We start from the raw sequence: 13,065 nt of genomic DNA, 5'->3' as shown, positions 1-13,065 counted from the left end.
TAGAATAGAATAGAATTTTTATTGGCCAAGTGTGATTGGACACACAAGGAATTTATCTTGGTGCATATGCTTTCAACGTACATAAAATAAAATATACATTTGTCAAGAATCATGTGGTACAACACTTAATGATTGTCATAGGGGTCAAATAAGCAATGAAGAAGCAATATTAATAAAAATCTTAGGATATACGCAACAAGTTACAGTCATACAGTCAACATGGGAGGAAATGGGTGATAGGAATGATGAGAAAAACTAGTAGAATAGAAGTGCAGATTTAGTAGAAACTCTGACAGTGTTGAGGGAATTATTTGTTTAGTAGAGTGATGGCATTCGGGAAAAAACTGTTCTTGTGTCTAGTTGTCTTGGTGTGCAGTGCTCTGTAGCGACGTTTTGAGGGTAGGAGTTGAAACAATTTGTGTCCAGGATGTGAGGGGTCAGTAAATATTTTACCTGCCCTCTTTTTGACTCGTGCAGTATACAGGTTCTCAATGGAAGGCAGATTGGCAGCAATTGTTTTTTCTGCAATTCTGATTATCCTCTGAAGTCTGTGTCGGTCCTGTTGGGTTGCAGCACCAAACCAGACAGTTATAGAGGTGCAGATGACAGACTCAATGATTCCTCTGTAGAACTGAATCAGCAGCTCCTTGGGCAGTTTGAGCTTCCTGAGCTGGCGCAGAAAGAACATTCTTTGTTGTGCTTTTTTGATGATGTTTTTGATGTTAGGTGACCATTTTAGGTCTTGAGATATGATAGAACCTAGAAATTTGAAGGTCTCTACTGTTGATACTGTGTTGTCTAGTATTGTGAGAGGTGGAAGGGTTTCTCTTAAAGTCTACCACCATTTCTACGGTTTTGAGTGTGTTCAGTTCTAGATTGTTCTGGTCACACCACAAGGATAGTTGTTCAACTTCCCGTCTGTATGCGGATTCATCATTGTCTCAAATGAGTCCGATCACTGTTGTATCATCTGCAAACTTCAGTAGTTTAACAGATGGATCGTATGAGATGCAGTCATTAGTGTATAGAGAGAAGATAAGTGGTGAGAGTACACAGCCTTGGGGGGCACCTGTGCTAATTGTACATATATCTGATGTGATTTTTCCTAGCTTCACCTGCTGCTTCCTGTCTGTTAGGAAGCTTGTGATCCACTTACAAGTGTGTTCAGGTACCGCTAGCTGATTTAATTTGGTTAAGAGAATGTCCGGTACGATGGTATTGAATGCTGAACTGAAGTTTACAAAGAGGACCCTGGCGTAGGTCATTGGAGATTCAAGATGTTGAAGGATGTAGTGTAGAGCCATATTAACAGCATCATCTGTTGATCTATTTGCTTGGTATGCAAATTGCAGGGGGTCTAACAGTGGATCCGTGATGGCTTTCAAATGGAACATCACTAGCCTTTCAAAGGTTTTCATAACTACAGATGTTAGAGCAACTGGTCTGTAGTCATTCAGTTCCTTGATGGAGGGCTTCTTTGGCACTGGGATGATAGTCGAGCGTTTGAAGCAGGAAGGAACATAGCACAACTCTAGTGATTTGTTGAAGATTTGGGTGAAGATGGGGGCCAATTGGTCAGCACAGACTTTTAAGCAAGAAGGAGTTATCTTGTCTGGGCCTGGTGCTTTTCCAGGCTTCTGTCTGAGAAATGGATCTTTCACTTCCTTTTCTGTGATCACTAGGGGTTGTAAACACAATAGGATGGGTTCAGTTGTAGAAGATTTAGCTGTTGTTGGTGTGTCTGGGATGGAGGTTGTGCACATAAGTGGTTGAGGTTTCTTTTCAAACCTGCAGTAGAACACATTCAGGTCATCTGCCAATTGCTGATCTCCTTCAGCTTGGGAAGGTGGTTTGCTGTAACAGGTGATGTTTTTGAGAGTTTTCCACATGTTTGCTGGTTCATTTGTTGAGAATTGATTCTTTAGCTTTTCAGAGTAGTTCCTTTTTGCTGCTCTCATCTCCCTTGTTAATATATTTCTGGCCTGATTGTACAGCATTCTATCACCTTTTCTGTAGGCTTCCTCTTTGGAATGATGTAACTGCTTGAGTTTGGCTGTGAACCAAGGTTTATTGTTACTGTATATTCGCAAGTTCCTGGTTGGTACAAAAATCTGTATATTTATGGGGTTGAATAGTAATTGCTTATGGTATTTGTTATATAGTTTACACAAACAAGAAAATAATCAGTTAGTGAGTGTCAGTTTGGAAATAATGTTCTTTCCTCAAGGCATATTAGAAAGAACTATAGTTAGCAAATGTTGATGAATAACTAACATAAATATAGGCTTTACACATAATAAAAATACATAGAAAAGAAAAGATCTGCTAAAAAATAGAGAGACAAATAATCTAAACATTTTTGTTTATTCATTAGCTATAATGTCAAAAGTGGGTTGGTTACAATTAAGGTAAAATATAAAATTTGCCCAAATTTAATAGAATTGTGGCCTCTTTCTTTGATGTTTCATTATTTTAACTTTATCTGTAATGTTTTCTAATGTGGCAATTGAAAAGATCATATTAATTCACAGGTCAATTGCTGAGTTATCTAAAGTTTTCCAATATTGGGCAATTAGGTTAGCTGCTAAGATTAAGTAGAAAATAAGTTCCTTATTTTTCAGCTTGAGTTTTGATCTCATAAATGTGGTGACTCTAACTTTGGGGAGCATTTTATTTTTGTTCAGTGATAATGCTTAATTCTCCCCAATATTATGTCAAAAGGATATTGCTTCATATGATATACAGTGGTACCTTAAGATACGAACTTAATTGGTGCCGGGGGGAGGTTCGTAAGATGAAAGGTTCGTAAGACGAAACATTGTTTCCCATAGGAAACAATGTGAAGTCAATTAATCCGTGCAACCAAAAAAAACCCCGCAAAAAAACGGCTTTTGGCGACTGCTGGGAAGCCGCGCGGCTGTTTTAAAAGGTGACAGCCGGCCTGGGGGGCTTCCCAGCACCCCCCTGAACCCGGGTTCAGGGTTCGGGGGGTGCTGGGAAGCCCCCCAGGCCGGCTGTCACCTTTTAAAAGAGCCGCGCCGCTTCCCAGCTGTCTCCTGAAGCCGAACGCGGAAGTTCGGCTTTGGTGTTTGGCGTTCGGAGACAGCTGGGAACCCAGCGGTCTCCCGAACGTCAAAACCAGAAGGGGCAAGGTGGTGGGGGGAGAACGGGAGTCTCAGCATTCCGTCAGTCGCAGCGCTGGCTGTCAACTTTTCTTTTTAGCACTGGGGAGGCAAGTCAGCTCCTGCCCAGTGCTAAAAAGAAAAGTTGACAGCCAGCACTGCGGCTGACGGAATGCTGAGCTTCCCGTTCTCTCTCCGCCCCCTCGCCCCTTCGCCCCCCTGTGTTCCTAGGAGAAGTGCTGGTGAGGAGCAGAAGGTCTGTCTTGCCTCAATCCCCAGCACTTCTCCTAGGAACACAGGGAGGCGAAGGGGCGAGGGGGGAGGAGAGAGAACGGGAGGCTCAGGAAGGGAGCTCGGGAAGGAGCCCACGGTCAGTCGGCTGCGGGCGGGAGGAAGGCGATTGTTCCGCTGCCGCCAGCATGGCCTGGTTGGCAGCGCAAGATGTAACCGAGCCCATGGGGCCGGGCTCCGTGGCGGAGACTGCCGGCCGCTCAATCGGGCCGGCAGGGAACAGAATGAAACCGGAAGGGGCAAGGTGGGGGGGAGGGGAAAACGGGAGGCTCAGCATTCCGTCAGTCGCAGCGCTGGCTGTCAACTTTTCTTTTTAGCACTGGGGAGGCAAGTCAGCTCCTGTCCAGTGCTAAAAAGAAAAGTTGACAGCCAGCGCTGCGGCTGACGGAATGCTGAGCTTCCCGTTCTCTCTCCACCCCCTCGCCCCTTCGCCCCCCTGTGTTCCTAGGAGAAGTGCTGCGGGCGGGAGGAAAGCGAATGCCACGGGGCTGGGCTCGGCTCCCCCCCTTACCAGCCCAGCAGGCAGCCGCCGCAGAAGGCTCCATTCTGTTCCCTGCCGGCCCGATTGAGGGGCCGGCGGGAGGAAAGCAAATGTCTCTCTTCGTTGCGCTGCTGCCAGCATGGCCTGGTTGGCAGCGGAAGATGTAACTGAGCCCACGGGGCCAGGCTGATTGGCCGAGATTTCGGCCAATCAGCAATGACAGACGTAAGTTTGGTGATGACGTATGACATCATTGGGCAGGAAAAACCGTGGTATAGAAAAAAAACCGCAGACTATTTTTTAATTAATATTTTTTGAAAAACCGTGGTATAGCCGTTTCACGAAGTTTGAACCCGCGAAAATTGAGGGATCACTGTATACTGTTTTACAGTGCTTTACAATCCTCTCTAAATAGTTTATGGAGTCAGCATATTTTCTCCAACAATTTGAATCCTCATTTTACCCACCTCAGAAGGATGGAAAGTTGAGTCAATCTTGAGCCTAGTGAGATTTGAACTGCCAAATTGCAGGCAGCAGGCAAACAGCAGAAATAGTCTGCAGTACTGCACTCTAACCACTCTGACACCGTGGCTCATTATGATTTCTTTTTACATATAACTCATATTTTACACATAACATACATATCTAATAATCCTATTTTCCCCACAACAAACTGACTGCTAACCATAATTCATATCCTTCTGCTTTTCTTTCCAGTGATATTTTCTCCTGGTTCATCAACAATGGATCTGTGATCTGGAAGCAAAGAAAGCTATTAAAAAGCCAAGATAGGTTTGTCAAAAGCAAATATTATTGTTTTTCTGACAAAATTTCTAAATCCTGTATACATAGTATACTTGGACTTCAATAAGGCATTTGATTAAGTAGACCATAATCTACTTCTTGGTAAGATTAAAAAATGTGGAATAGACAGCATTATGACCAGATAAATTTGTAACTTTCTGACAAACTGCAGTCAATATGTAGTCCTGGTGGAACTACATCTATATAGAGAGGGAGTATGCAAGGCTCTGTCTTAGGCCCAGTAATCTTCAATATTTTATTTTTATTTATTTATTTATTTTGTCCAATACACAATAATACACAATGAAGGTTACAGAGGATATAATAGAGAAGAAATAGGAGAAATAGGAGAGACTATAGGACAGGGGATGGAAGGCACTCTAGTGCGCTTATGTATGCCCCTTACTGACCTCTTAGGAATCTGGAGAGGTCAACTGTGGATAGTCTAAGGGCAAAATGTTGGGGGTTAGGGGATGATACTATAGAGTCCGGTAAGGAGTTCCACGCTTTGACAACCCAGTTACTAAAGTCATATTTTTTACAGTCAAGTTTGGAGCGGTTAATATTAAGCTTGAATCTGTTGTGTGTTCTTGTGTTGTTGTGGTTGAAGCTGAAGTAGTCTTTGACAGGCAGGACATTGCAGCATATGATCTTGTGGGCAATACTTAGATCATGTTTAAGGTGTCGTAATTCTAAGCTTTCAAGACCCTGGTTTGTAAGTCTAGTTTTGTATGGTATTCTGTTTCGAGTGGAGAAATGAAGGGCTCTTCTTATGAAGTATCTTTGAACATTTTCAAGGGTGTTAATGTCTGAGATGCGATATGGGTTCCAAACAGATGAGCTGTATTTGAGGATGGGTCTGGCGAAAGTTTTGTAAGCTCTGGTAAGTAGTGTGAGATTTCCAGAGCAGAAGCTACGTAGGATTAGATTAACAACTCTTGAGGCCTTCTTAGCGATGTTGTTGCAGTGGACTTTGGCACTTAGATCTTTAGTTAGTAGTATCCCGAGGTCCTTGACCGAGTGGGGATTATCTGTGATAATTTGTTTATTAAGTTTGTATTTGAAGTTCTGATTCTTTTTGCCGATGTGTAGGACAGAGCATTTGCTGGTTGAGATTTGGAGTTGCCATGTGTTGGACCAGTCAGAAACTGAGTCTAGGTCTTTTTGTAGAGTAGTTATGTTATCAGTGGTTTTGAAGATTTTTACATCATCTGCAAAAAGAACACAGTTGCTTGTGATGAGACCGCAAAGGTCCTTGATGTAGAGCAGTGTTTTTCAACCAGTGTGCCGTGGCACACTAGTGTGCCGCCAGACATGGTCAGGTGTGCCGCGAAGCTCAGAGAGAAAGAAAGCAAGAGAGAGAGAAAGCGAGAGAGAGAGAAACGAAGCAAGAGAGAAAGAGCGAGAGAGAAAGAGAACAAGAGAGAAAGAAAGCAAGAGAGAGAACAAGAGAAAGAAAGCAAGAGAGAGAGAGAGAGAAAGAGAGAGAAAGAGAGAGAAAGAGGGAGGGAAGGAGAGAGAGAGAAAGACATAGAGGGACGTAGGGAGGGAGAGAAAGAGAGCAAAAAAGAGAGGAAAGAAGGAAGAGAAAGAAAGAGGGATGGAGAGAGAGAAAGAAAGCGGAAGGAAGGGAGAGAAAGAGGGAGGGAGAAAGAAATAGAGCGAAGGGGAGGAAGAGGGAGAGAGAATTTTTTTGTCCAAACTTTTTTCAGCCCCCCCCCCCCCCCCGCTCCATGTGCCCCAGGGTTTCGTAAATGTAAAAAATGTGCCGCGGCTCAAAAAAGGTTGAAAATCACTGATGTAGAGAATGAAGTGTAGGTCCCAGTACGCTACTTTGGGGGACACCGCTTTTAACAGGGACGGGTGTGGATATGGAGCTTCCTATTTTGACCACTTGTTGCCTGTTAGACAGAAATGCAGTAATCCAGCTGTGGAGGGATCCTGAGATGCCATAGGATTTGAATTTTTGAAGTAGTTTGTCATGGACCACTGAATCAAAGGCTTTGGAGAAGTCAATATAAATTGCATCTATAGATTTTCCTTGATCAAGAATGTATAATAATATCTTCATAAACAATTTAGATGACAGGATAGAAGGGGAATTCATCAAATTTGCAGACGGCACCAAGCTAGGGGGAATAGGCAATGCTTTAGAAAATAGGCTCAAGATTCAGAAAGCTCTTGACAGACTTGAATGCTGGGTCCTATTCAACAAAATGTAATTCAGTGGTGAAAAAGGTAAGGTTTTATGTTTAGGCAAGAAAAATCAAATGTACAGATATAGAATAGGTGATACCTGGCTGACAGTGGTATTTGTGAGAGTAATCTAGCAGTCCTAGTGACTAAGGTTGTGGGCGACTTTTTAAGTATGAGCCAGCACTGTGCTGCAGCTGCCAAAAAACAAGCCAGCTTCAACAGAGGAATAATATCAAGATCACATGAATTCTCTGTAAAACTACCCACCCCATTTCCACAAGGGCAGAGTCCTGCAGGGTGATCTAAAGAGGGGAGGGAGATGCCAGCTCTGTGGGACTTGGGGCTCTGAAACAGCCTGCTGATTTCCAACCCGGCACTGCGGTCCGAGTTCTCAGAGTGGTGTTGGCGGTCGGCTGGGCTGATCCACAGGAGGCAGGTTGTTGAGAAGTCAGTGGGCTGCTTTGGAGCCACAAGCACCACAGAGCTGACACAGGTGGAAGGCGGCCTTTTCTGCAGCATCCCTCTTCCCTCTTTGGATCGCCCTACAAAGGGGGAGGGGGTCTTTCTTTCTTTCTCTCTCTCTCCTTCCTTCCTTCTTTCATTTTTGTTATTGAGATGTATTTTGTGTTTAGGGGGTTGCACTAAGAGAGGCTCACCCAATCTCATTGTACAAATGTTCTGCATTGACAATAAAGGTTTGAACTGCATTGAATTGAATCACTTCCTAATAGCATGAGAGACACCCATGTGTAGATATACTAAAAATATAATCCTTGATGCCATTTTCTTAGGATTTGATGTTTTAACAAAATGCAGCCCACACTTATAAGACTATGACTTAGAAAGTTTTGATTTTCATAATATTTTGTGTAATATTATTATATCTCTGTATACCACCAATCTGTACTTTATTTTATTTATTTATTTATTTTGTCCAATACAAATTGAAAGTTAAAGAGAATAAAAACATGTACTGTAGTAGTAAATATCAGGGAAAGGATAGAAGAAAAGATATGAGAATAGAATACGTCAATGAAGAATACAGGAAAAGATACATGAATGGAAGAAAAGATATATAAAATATATTGACAAAACAAAGAAACAAACAAATAAATAAAATCTTTGATGTCACTCCACGCATAACGTAATGTCACATCACATTACGAGCCAGTTTAAAAGGCAGGAGGAAAATATTTAATACAAAGCATCCTCAGGGGGCGACCTAAACGCGGCTTCCCAGGTAATCACCACAGCCCGCCTTAATTTTACACGGGTCACTCAGGCACAACCGAAGCCGGGCCTGCAAAACGTTAGGGCCGCGCATCACGTGGCAGGGTGTACCGGAACTTCCGGTTCCGTTCTCGCTCGGCGCTGCGGCTCTGCTGCGGCTTTGCTATAAAGGCCCCGAGAGCGGCGGTGGACTGAGCCTCCCTGGTGGGCATTTATTCCTCTTCAGGATCCGCGCGCGCGGGTGGCCTGGGAGGGGGGGCAGGGAAAGGGAGGCGGGACGTCCTTAGCCGTTGCTCATTGCCTGCGTCGGAGGTGGGGAGGGGCGTCGGCGGGGAGTGGGGTGGGGGTGGGAGAAAGAATTGGCCTAGGTCTAAGGAGATACGATACGCGGGAAACGCATTCAGCACTGACAGGGCCGCGGCCGAGGTTAAGCTTCACTCACGTTCAGCCGTGACGCCTCGAAGCAAATAAGAGGCGGGTGGCGGTTTTGGCTTTGTTTTCCCGAAGGTGAGTTAGGTAAAGGACCTAGAGAACAAAAATAGTTTGTGGGACGGGGGGGGGTGTTGCTTCTTGGAAACGAAAACGGAAGGGGCGACCGGGGACTCTCGTGGTTACCTGAGAGGTCGGACTCGACAAGAGCGCGTTTTAAAAGCCTCCCTCTTCGGTCGGCGGAGGTCTCCCTCGGATTCCCTTGAAAGCCGCCGTTGCTGCTTATTACAGGGCCCGGCAGAGGTTCCACTTCCGATCGGTCTTCAGGCTCGGTTATTCCTTCTGTCGTTGAGGAGCAATGCGGTTTGAATTAGGAGCAGTCGGTAATTTGAAGCAATGGTGCAGAAAGCGGGAACGGGTTTTCTCCTGTAGGAAAATCGCTGCTGTTTGAAGCCTCTTTTTGTACAGAGCTGTTATATTTAACTGGGCTTCGTAGGGCTTACATAAAAACATAGAAGATTGACGGCATAAAAAGACGTCATGGTCCATCTAGTCTGCTCTTATAACTATTTCCTGTGTTTTATCTTAGGATGGATATACATTTATCCCAGGCATGTCTGCTGGACGTTTGTTCCAAGCATCTACTACTCTTTCAGTAAAATAATATTTTCTCAGGTTGCTTCTGATCTTTCCCTCAACTAACCTCAGATTGTGCCCCCTTGTTCTTGTGTTCACTTTCCTATTAAAAACACTTCCCTCCTGAACCTTATTTAACCCTTTAACGTATTTAAATATTTCGATCATGTCCCCATTTTCCCTTCTGTCCTCCAGAGTCCAGACTATACAGATTGAGTTCATTAAGTCTTATTTGAACTCTCTAGTGAGGTTATGCATTCGTGCCTGTCAGTTGAAATTGTTATGTGTCTAGCCGGTTTCCACATTGTTGTACAGATAGAATTCCTTTCCAAAACGGCACTTGTTTTGTTTTTTTGGGAAAAATTAAGTGTTATGCAAATTTATGCCAACGTGTTTGTATTAAGGAGAATTAGCATGCTTGTGTTTCAGGTGCAAATTGAATAAATATAACGAAAGAAAATTAAAATAATATCACTGAGACATACTTAGCAATAGTATTTAGACTTACATATCACTTCATAGTGCTTTTACAGCCCTCTCTAAGTGGTTTACAGAATCAGCATATTGCGCCCAACAATCTGGGTCCTTATTTTACCTATCTGGATAGGATGGAAGGCTGAGTCAACCTGGAGCTGATGGTGAGATTTGAACTCCTGAACTACAGCTAGCAGTTAGTTGAAGTAGCCTGCAGTACTGCACTCTAACCACTGCACCACCCCAGCTCTTAATTTTAATAACCAAATACTTAAATTTGGTTATTAAAATAATTGTCAAACATAAATTGTTTGCATTACATCTGTTTAAAAAATGGTAATTTAAAAAAATAATTGCTAGTAAGGCATGTTTGCAAATTCGTATGGTGCAAACAAAAATTTATCATGTTTTGTATACAAATAAAGCTTTAATTGGTTAACATTAAAAAGACCCCAATACTGTTAAACATGAATTAAAAAAGATAGTTTTCAAAGATTTGTTGAGTGTTGAAAGCAGTGGTGCTTGGAGGGAAATGGCTTCAGATCTAGGCAACAATGCTGAAGAGATCTTATTCAATATATGGCAAGTCAGTTGGTGATAAAGAAGGGAATCCTTGGGAACTTCAGGCTTCAATGGAAGCTGCTGAACTTTTAGAACATCTTGGGTTTAAATTATAAAGACTTTTAAAGTTAATATTTTGAATTGGGTTTAAAAATAAACTGGAAGGCAGTGCAAGTGGAAGAAAAATAAAATATACTGTACTCCCAGAAGCTGAATCAACTGAAGTTGCTGAAATATACTACTCAAAAAAATAAAGGGAACGCTCAAATAACATATCCTAGATCTGAATGAATGAAATATTCTCATTGAATTGTACTTTGTTCTGTACAAAATTGAAATTGCTCAACAGCATGTGAAATTGATTGTCAATCAGTATTGCTTCCTAAGTGGACAGTTTGATTTCACAGAAGTTTGATTTACTTGGAGTTATATTGTGTTGTTTAAATGTTCCCTTTATTTTTTTGAGCAGTGTACATTAGAATCTTGAGTTTGTTATCAGATAATTTGGCTGGAGGAGTGTTTAATCACAAAATGATTGCTCTAATGAGATTCACAAAGCACCTGCTTACTAAACAATTAAGTGATGAGGTAACTCTCCCCTTTTCCTGTCTTTCAATATGCTTTCTACCACCTTACTAGATTTCTAAACAAAATACTGAGCTGCAGTCGCCCACTATTTTCATTTTCTAAAATGGGTATTGTAATTATAAGAGTTCAGCAGATTTTTGATAATAAAAATAATGCTATTTTTATTATCAAAATTTTGTTAATGATTTTTTAAAAAAAAGGAAAAATACAATGATAGATAATCTTTGTTTAGCAACTACCTCATTTAATACTGTAACTGTTTGAAATTACAATGGTGATAAAATGGAATTTGTTTAGAATAGAATAGAATTTTTATTGGCCAAGTGTGATTGGACGCACAAGAAATTTTTCTTGGTACACATGCTTTCAGTTTACATAAAAGAAAAGATAAGTTTGTTAAGAATCATAAGATACAACACTTTATGATAGTCCGAGTACAAATAAGCAATCAATCATATTAGGGATCAGTCAATATAAATTGTAAGGATACAAGCATATAGCCATTAGTGGGAGGAGATGGGTGATGGGAACGATGAAAAGATTAATAAGCAGTGAAGCCTTAGTAAATAGTTTGATAGTATTGTGGGAATTATTTGTTTAGCAGAGTGATGGCGTTTAGGAAAAAACTTCCTGTGTGTCTGGTTGTTCTGGTGCGCTGAGCTCTATAGTGTCGTTTCCAGGACAGGAGTTGAAACAGTTTGGGTCCAGGATGTGAGGTGTCTGTAGATATTTTCATGGCCCTCTTTTTGACTCCTGTAGTATACAGGTTCACAATGGAAGGCAGGTTGGTAACAATTGTTTTTTCCTGCAGTTCTGATTATCTTCTGAAGTCTGTGAATGTCTTGTTGGTTGCAGAACTGAACCAGACAGTTCTATAGAGATGCAGATGACAGACTCAACAATTCCTCTGTAGAACTGTATCAGCAGCTTCTTGGGCAGTTTGAGCTTTCTGAGTTGGCGCAGAAAGAACAGTCTTTATTGTGCTTTTTTGATGTTAGGTATCCATTTTAGATTTTGCGATATGGTCGAACCTAGAAATTTGAAGTTCTCTACTGTTGATACTGTGTTGTCTAGTATTGTAAGAGGTAAAGCATGAGTGGGTTTTTCCTAAAATCTACCACCATTTCTATAGTTTTTAGTGTATTCAGTTCCAGATTGTTCCGGTCGCATCACAAGATTGTATTATTTATGATCTTTGCATAATACAAAAGAAAGCTGAAGTATGATCATAAGCATTATCATACTTTCACTTAGACTGGTTGCTGCCCCCAATTGGGTTGCTAAATAAAATTACCGCTAGTGATATGATAGAATTTCAAAATAAAAGGTTTTCAGAGGAAACAATGTTTTTTTAAAAATGAACTTACCGTATTTAAAATATGTATTTTTTGTTTGTCTTCCCAGAAAACACTTTATCAAGAAGGAAAATTTCTTTAATGCAAACAAACTAACTTTCTTAAGGAAAGTTTCTATTTCACATCACTAAAAAATCTGGTATGTGTTTATAGACCCATTTGGGGCCCCAAGATCTAATTGCCCACCTTTAGAATATTGTGGACATATCTGTTTGGTGTCCTTAGATATATTTTTCAATAGCTGTATATTTTGGGGATTGAGTAAAAAAAAATTCAATTTTAGGAACATCATGTCCACAAATCTATAAATCTTGTTTTTCTGACCAAGACAGCCCGAATAGCTATTTTTGGAGTGATTTTCTTTAAGGTGTAGTTCTATTCAAAGGATCAATGCTAATTTTCTTAGCTTTTGTTAAGAAAGACTAAAATCAAAATTAAATGTGTTTATTTCAGTTAATAGCAATGAGCTGATAAGAAAAAAATTCAACTCTACCTAATGTAAAGTTTTTGAATCTCTGAAATAATTTTCTCATTGTTACTTAGACTGTGATTATTTTTCCCTTGCTTGGCTTCTTATGATCTTTATTCCAGTTCACTTTTGCTATATTGAACTTAAGGAGATTTTGGATTCTTTGTTGTAGAAACTATACTTTTATCTTAAAAGGAGAATGCATTCACTTGCCACTGAATTCTACTTAGTAGCTGTGTAGTCTTACCGCTTAAGGATTTGTTTTCTTGGTTAGAATATAACATTATGTGATTGGTACATAAGAATTCTTTGGAATCAATTCAGAAATTCATCTGGTTTTTAGAAGTATGTAGTGGGGAACAAGTTGAAACCCTAAAAACTCTGAATTAATCTTATTTGAAATAAACTCTCAGAATTACTTTTAGCTGA

At 41.0% G+C, this 13,065-nt stretch overlaps 1 protein-coding gene across 8 annotated transcripts in view; it reads left to right on the top strand.

Annotated features, from left to right (window-relative positions):
- Positions 1-4,638: 4,638 nt before the first annotated feature.
- Positions 4,639-13,065, top strand: part of RBM6 (RNA binding motif protein 6) — a 109,531-nt gene continuing 101,104 nt past the window's right edge. For 2 of the 8 annotated variants that reach the window (XM_070738854.1, XM_070738856.1), the window contains exon 1: positions 8,222-8,328. The gene's annotated coding sequence lies outside the window, so the exon portion shown is untranslated. Of the gene's footprint in view, positions 4,687-8,221; positions 8,632-12,215; positions 12,307-13,065 lie in introns of those variants that run through there. The other 6 variants (XM_070738853.1, XM_070738852.1, XM_070738850.1 and 3 more) reach the window with 6 other exon arrangements.

The sequence above is a fragment of the Erythrolamprus reginae genome, chromosome 2 (assembly GCF_031021105.1).
Source record: "Erythrolamprus reginae isolate rEryReg1 chromosome 2, rEryReg1.hap1, whole genome shotgun sequence".
Taxonomy (NCBI): Eukaryota; Metazoa; Chordata; class Lepidosauria; order Squamata; family Dipsadidae; genus Erythrolamprus; species Erythrolamprus reginae.
The sequence above is the reverse complement of the archived record's forward strand: the minus strand, read 5'-3'. Positions and strand labels throughout refer to the sequence as shown.